The sequence below is a fragment of the Pinus tabuliformis genome, chromosome 8 (assembly GCF_031772625.1).
Source record: "Pinus tabuliformis cultivar Carrire ecotype Pingquan chromosome 8, CPIR1, whole genome shotgun sequence".
Classification (NCBI taxonomy): domain Eukaryota; kingdom Viridiplantae; phylum Streptophyta; class Pinopsida; order Pinales; family Pinaceae; genus Pinus; species Pinus tabuliformis.
Genome location: NC_142294.1, coordinates 1,138,094,454 through 1,138,101,643, shown reverse-complemented (window position 1 = coordinate 1,138,101,643; position 7,190 = coordinate 1,138,094,454). Strand labels below are relative to the sequence as shown.

General features: G+C 35.0%; 1 long non-coding RNA gene across 1 annotated transcript; it reads right to left on the bottom strand.

The window, feature by feature from the left end:
• Positions 1 to 1,741: 1,741 nt before the first annotated feature.
• Positions 1,742 to 2,444, bottom strand: LOC149239351 (uncharacterized). The gene is made up of 3 exons (XR_016245445.1): positions 2,309 to 2,444; positions 2,142 to 2,222; positions 1,742 to 2,056 (listed from the first exon to the last, which is right to left on the bottom strand). It is a non-coding gene; the product is annotated as an uncharacterized LOC149239351 (long non-coding RNA).
• Between the last annotated feature and the right edge of the window lie 4,746 nt (positions 2,445 to 7,190).

Here is a 7,190-nt window from a genome sequence, read left to right as displayed (position 1 = left end):
CCTAATGTTCAAATCTTTCGAGATGCAGATCGAGCCAACAAAATTATTATATATTATTAAAATTTAAAACATTATAATTATTGTGCATACTCTACCAGAGTATGACGGAGATGATTGTCTTAATATCAAAAATATATTGTAGTCCCCGTAAAAAAACATTACATAAAAAAATAAATTACTCAAATATTAATTTATTTTTATTAAACAAAAGCATAATTACATCAAAATAAATTTAAATAACAATATTTATATTTCAGGAAAAAATTATTAAATATATAAAATATGTCATATCCCTCACGTAATTAACTCAACGTAAAATAAGTTACGAATTAGTTGGTAACTAATTCTTGATAACTGATTTGGGGAAATCAAGAAAAGGAGATTTTTTCTCTGAGAAAAAAAAAAGAAACATAAGAAAGGAAAAAGGTTATGTCTGGTAAAGACTAGATAACCAGGCACTAGGTGCTTGAGGGCTTGAGGCCTGGAAGATAGCTCGGGGGAGAGAATTCCGTCAGAAGATGGATCTCATGGCTGGGTGGACGAGCGAACTCAAAGCACAGGTGACTGCTTGAGTATCTGATAATGAATCTATAAACCAGGTACGGTGTTCTAACTTCAGCATTCTTTGGTATTATAGTGTAAGGACTATCCTCTGTATTAAAGCATAGATACTTAAGAAGACCATATAGTTCTTAGTACGGTGCCAGTGCACCTGGAATCGTTTAATGTGTAGAGAGAAAGGTTACTTGCTGTTAACGCAGGTATAGAAGGCTGTCCGACAGTGGGCAATACATGAAGGGTTAGGTTTATAGACTATCTGGAAATCTCTGTACTATTAAGTTAGTTTGTGCATTGATTAAATGATTCATTAAAGTCTGTCAAGGCCTGTGTATAGCACGAGCAGGCAGCGTTAACCATAGAATGGACAAGCAGAAGTTATTTATAACACAAAAACCTGTAACTGAGATGTCCGAATCCATTACTAATACAACTTGAAAAACCCTGAGATACGAGTCTGGACCAACCCAGATCTCGGAACATGGTCACGACTGTAGTCGAAATTCGTCATCGAAACAAGATAGTATGCGCATGGCCATACATAGATACTCATAACTATGATATATATATGAAACAGAATAGAATGCGCAAGTTCATACAGTCCAACATAATCATGATATGTATATAAACGAACGCAAATTAGCTCAGAACAGAAAAGATTTTACAGCTATCTGGGACGTTGTCCTTGCAGGTAAATCTATGCGACTGAGTCGCAGTTATTTCATAAAAATCACAGTGAAGTTCTTTCCGGGATGAGGAACGAGGGTTTGAGAGTAGACCCTAAACCCCGTATAAACCCTCACACCCGCGAGTACCATAGAACTGAGTAATGCTATCTTTATAATTAAAGAAAAACAACAAAGATAGCCATGTATCGAGGTATCGAAAGCATCTATAGAAGAATAATAAACCAGGACCATATGCTACCTATATGAACCTGTATATAAAGAATCACTATTTGCATGACAATCGAAAGAAAACATGAGTTCGGTAGCGCTAAGTTATACAGCGTCCAAATGTACAGAATAAACAAATATACAGACAGTCGAATACAGTCAAACACCATCAAGCCAATCGGCTGTGTATTAAGAGAAATAATATAACATAGATCTGAAGAAAGGCTTATGCCTTCTGGAGAAACAAACAAAACAACAAGTTCCTGTCTGTCATACATTAACGAACAGTATTATACCCTGTCATGAAACATATACATATTTACAGTGAAATAGAAGTAGCAATGAGCTTGGACTGTTGCCGTAGTTTACAAGGCAAACCTCCGGCCAGACTAAAGTGAAACTATACAAACCCTAAAGACCCTAGCTCGACTGTATGGAATTATCATGACCATAAAGAAATAATAACTGGAACACTGTTCCCATCTGCAAGTCGAGCTTCCGGAGAACTTCAAACAAATAATGAACCCTACATAACGAGATCTCGAGGGTTCTCATGGGAGTACCTCGTCGGACCCCAAGTGCAAGCCAGCAGCCTCAGAGGTCTGCAAGTTAAGCATTGAGATAGCTCAGAACGATAAGTTCCGAGCCTTTTAAAAACTGAACCAGAGAATTTAGAAGGAAACCAACCTGTATCCGCCGAGAGGAGAATTGTTGGGGTCCTTTACCTCGTTTCTGAATCCGGGTTGAGCAACCCTCACTGGTGCTCGCCTGCAACAAAGAACAAACTTAGTTAAAATGCATCTTACAGTGGAAGAAAAATAGAACCATAACCGTGTAACAGGATGGGAGGTTACCTGATCAATCCGGAGCTGGTCTCTTGCGGCTTCCAGAGCGGTGACAGGTTAAACTGTGAGCTGGAGGGACCAAACCATAGTCGCAGTAGAGAGTCGGACCGACGGAATGAACACATAGCAAATGAACAAATGAACCTTGCCCTTAATTCACGGGGTTTATGTAATGGAGTAAAACCCTTAGTGTCATATCCTCCGTCCGATTGCCAAACTAAATCTGGGACGTCCAAATGAAGCGGGAAGAAGAGGCGGGAAGGCCGAGGGCCCCAAGGCCAAGGTGTCACATGGCCTTGTGTACCAGCCATTCCACCTGTCCAGCAGTGAACCCTCGTAAACGGTGCGGTAGGTGGAGAAGCATGCCAAACCTGCACTTGGATCTTCGAAAACCGAGAACAGCTAATGCTCCGTGTACTGGGAAGGGTCTAAAGGTTTAAGAGCCTGATGTCAATGTTCATGGGCTTGAAAAATTAACACAGTTTATATCACAACGCAAACATAAAGCCATCACGTATATGCACAACTTTAACTTTATTATAGTGAACCCTATATAGTATAAGGGTGATATATGTTCATAAGATCGGCTGCATAAGTTTATATATGGTGTGACAAGCGTAGGTTACGTATAGATGCATAAGTTAATGGTTGGTATGTCCACATTTAAGGAGTTTGAGTGGTAGCCAACATACCATAGTTAATTTTTTTTTTACTATGTATATTTTTACGTGAAGGGTTGTGACAAAATATTAATAAATTTAATTAATAAATATGAGTTATAAATTAACTCACCTTAAAATATAAATTATTAAAATAATGATTAAGATTGATTTCTAATTTTACATTTAAATTTAATTAAGAAACAAATTTAATATATATAATTCAGATTATAGAAATCTTTTTATATGAATTTAATTAGTAAACATATTAAATTTTAAAATTTACAATAACTTTCTCATATATATATTACTATACAAAATTGAATGAAAATAATTATAGAAACGTGTATGTATTATTATGAATTTTAGTAAAATTAAAAGTAAAAAGTAAGAATATTTTTATATGTAGAGATAGTGAAAATTGTACAAGTGTGAGGGCGGTGTTAGATTTTCTCTATGCTCAATTTTTCAGTGTACATGCGGTTATTTTAAAATAAAATTTATGTTATAATAAAAGCACAAAATATTATATATTTTTGGTTAGTTTTAATTAAAATCATTCTAAAATATCAATAATCTCATTATAATCACTTAACTATCATTTGGTTCATTTTTAATATCACAACTCTATAAAAAAAATTAATTGGTAACAAATTTCACTTTCACTCCATAAATAAAATATCTCAATGTATAGATTAAGTAACAAAATTTTATATCAATTTTATGTAATGTAATGTATATTTAAATTCATATACCATTTAATTAAACTATTTAGATATCCATGTTAACTAATATATTTCTGTCACAATCCTCATAACAAAAATCACAATTTACTTGTACTAATTTTTTTATAAATACATAACCATGTACAAGAAGCAATAATTATTATGAAATATCAAATGGAGTTATATCTTTTGGTTTGTGTGTGTAACATTGTTTAATGTGTTGATTGACATATGGCCAGATCATGATACATGTGTTAATATGGAAATTACACATACATGTGTTAATATGGAAATTACACATACGATATGCTCTGGTGTAACTCTATGTGAAAACCTTCAATATGGTACTCAAGTTGCTTGCCTATGGTCATTGATTAACCATGGAAGAGTTGAGAACCCTTTAGAGACATCCTTGTAGTAAAATCAAAACGATTCATGATTTACACGTGGATTGATCCACATCGTTCACCTGCTAGGGTTCTCATCGAATGACGTCGGTTTTTGAAGGACAATTAATGGTAACTGCCCCTCTCCCAGCTCCTCTTTGGAACCACAATTCTACCTCCCAACTCTTGTCTCTATAGCTGCTTCGCCTCAGTATTTTGGCCCAATTCATATTACTACCCTTCAGGTGAGCTAAACCACTATGTTTCTGTTACCCGGTCATTTCATGCCACCCTTTCCTTTCTTAGGTTCTTTGATACAACATTGTTCTTTGTGCCACTCACCTAGGTGCCATGAAAGGTTGTAATTTGGTTCTGGAACATTGGGTTCGAGCATATGAGGCCATCTTCATGCTTCCAGGTAAGGGCTTTTAGCCTGTATTGTTGTTATTCAATATCTTTAGTTTTTTTGTATGTTGTGGCCATTATATATGTTATATTTCCATTTAATTTATAATTCTTCTTGCTATCTTCATTAGAGTTAAATAAGGTTCTTGTTGTATCCATTGGTTATTATGCATGACATTTGTATATGAATCTGTAGTTTTATTGCTATAGATTTATGCTACAGGTTGTGTTCATAATCTTCTTTATTGAATAGAGTTAATTTCTGTCGGCAGAATTTATTATTAATGTTTTTTTTTACTCGTACAACACCTACAAAGTGAAAATTATTGGCCACATAGATCTTATCCCTCTCCAGGGAAAAGGATTGTTTCCCAGTGGCCCCCGGGTTGTAGGGATAACTAATGTATCTCGCATTATTGTAATCATTCCACCAATTATTTTACCCTTTACCCACCTTATTGCTCATAACTTCTTTGACCCGTTCATTGATACACAAATGTTAGGGGAAATTCCATTTCCTATTGATCATAAGTGTCACATGCTCCCTCTAGTACCTAGATAGGGTCTGTTTTAGTTTATCCTTCTTCCCTGGCTTTTGCTCGAATGTTTCATGCAACAGGGGTTAGTTCAACAGACACCTTTCCAAAGACATTTATGTAATAAACACAATAATAAAGAAATTTGTATTCAATTACTAAGATATATTTCAATATTTCCTTTCCATGATGACTATTTAATCTTTAATTCATAAGTCTACCACAGTAGTAAAATTTTCAATCTAGAAAAGAAAACCAACAAGGAACTGCTCTGGTTATTCAAAATTTCCAATTTCTTTCTATGTACACATTTACTAAATCAAAGTAATATTCTTCGATTATCATTATACTTATATGTCTGATTAGATATGTCAGATATTAAGACCTGAAATGACTTCTTTCATCCACCCAACCTATGAGGTTGTAAATGACGTCCAAACCTCCCCCTAAGCCTCTTGGTTTCCAGACGAGTCTCTGACAGTAATAGTCCTAGAGCCTCAAGACCACTAGTCCAGCCTCAAATTCCTTCGTCACAAGGGATTCAAATGGTTAGCACTAGCTCATGAATATCCTACAACATAATAACTGCTTCGTGACAATGTCTAGCAATTCTCTTTCTTTTTCCTCCTACTTCCTCCCTAGGACACACATGCCATTCCCATTTGAGCTTTTTCTGTTTAATCTCCCTGGGAGGGAAGTAATTGTCTCACTATTCGGAAAATGAAGATGTTTTTTTGGAAGTATTGTCGTCTCTTTTCTATGACCAAACGTAATACTTTAAAGTAATTAATAATAAATACTCATTTAATATTTAAATTCTTTCACTACCTTCATTAGATCGAATTACCAAGTTTTACATAGTAACAAAAGAAAATGTAAAGGACAAGTATTTACAGGACCAGGGGTGTTACATCCTCCCCGGAACAGGTCACGGTATGATTCCCGTATCCAACTTTTATCTTCCTAGGTGGCCTCTTTTGAGCTAAAGTGCCTCTACTCCACTTTAACTTAGGTGATAACTCACTTCTGTAGTGTTGTTTCTCTCCAACCAAGAATGCATAGAGAATCTACGAAGAACTCTTTGTCTCGTTCTATATGTTCCAATATCACAGACTATTAAAATTGTCAAATATTTGATAATCATATTCGATTACAAAAAAAATGTAACACATTATTTAACAACACTTTTACCTACACCTCTTGCCCGTTAATTATATGTCTAGAATCATATAGATATTTTTCTAACTATGATAATTTTTTTTATTTTTTTTTTGCTTGTTAAGACTAACCTACACACCCACAGGGATTTGAACCGGTGACCTATTGCAAGGAGTGCCTTAACAGCGCACCCATTCACCGTCAATCCAAAGCCCCGTGGGCTATTCTAACTATGATATGTTAAACACATTATGGAATTACATATAGCTGGGTATGCTAAGTGGTATGCAACGACTCCAACCCTTTCTAAAATTTGAAAGGGCCCATAGTATCGTGGGGCAAGTTTAGTGCATCATCTCCACTGCAAAGTGCTCTTTTTGGGCTTAACTCAAACATACATGTGGTACGCTATATAAAATTATTTAAAAGTCCTTTTCTTATCCAAATATACCTTTTGTCCATTTGAGGAGGCTTTCAAATTTTGTCGAACCTTTTTTACAATATTCTCCATTTCTATCAACATGTCACGCCCCAACATTAATCTATCCTCTGGGATATTCCATTTAATGGGTGTTTTACACCTCCTTCCATATAAAACTTCAAAGGGGCTCATTTTCAATGATTCATGGTAACTATTATTATATTCAAATTCTACTAAGTGGAGGTACTCTTCTCATTTACTTGGTTGTTACATTACGTACATTTGTAGCATGTATTCCATCACTTGGTTCAATCTCTTTGTTTATCCGTCAGTCTATGGATGATATGTTGTGCTAAACTGAACTTGAGTTCCTAGGCCAATAAAGAGTGTTTTCCGAAAGGCTGATGTGAATTTCACATCCTTGTCAGAGATCATAACTTTGGCAATTCAATGTAATCTAAAAATTTCCTACATAAATATGTCTGAAAATTTCACAGTTTTGTATGTTAATTGAACACAAATAAAATTGGATAATTTACTCAAATTATCTACTACGACCATGATTGAATCGTTCTGCCTCTTAATTTTAGGCAAGACAATG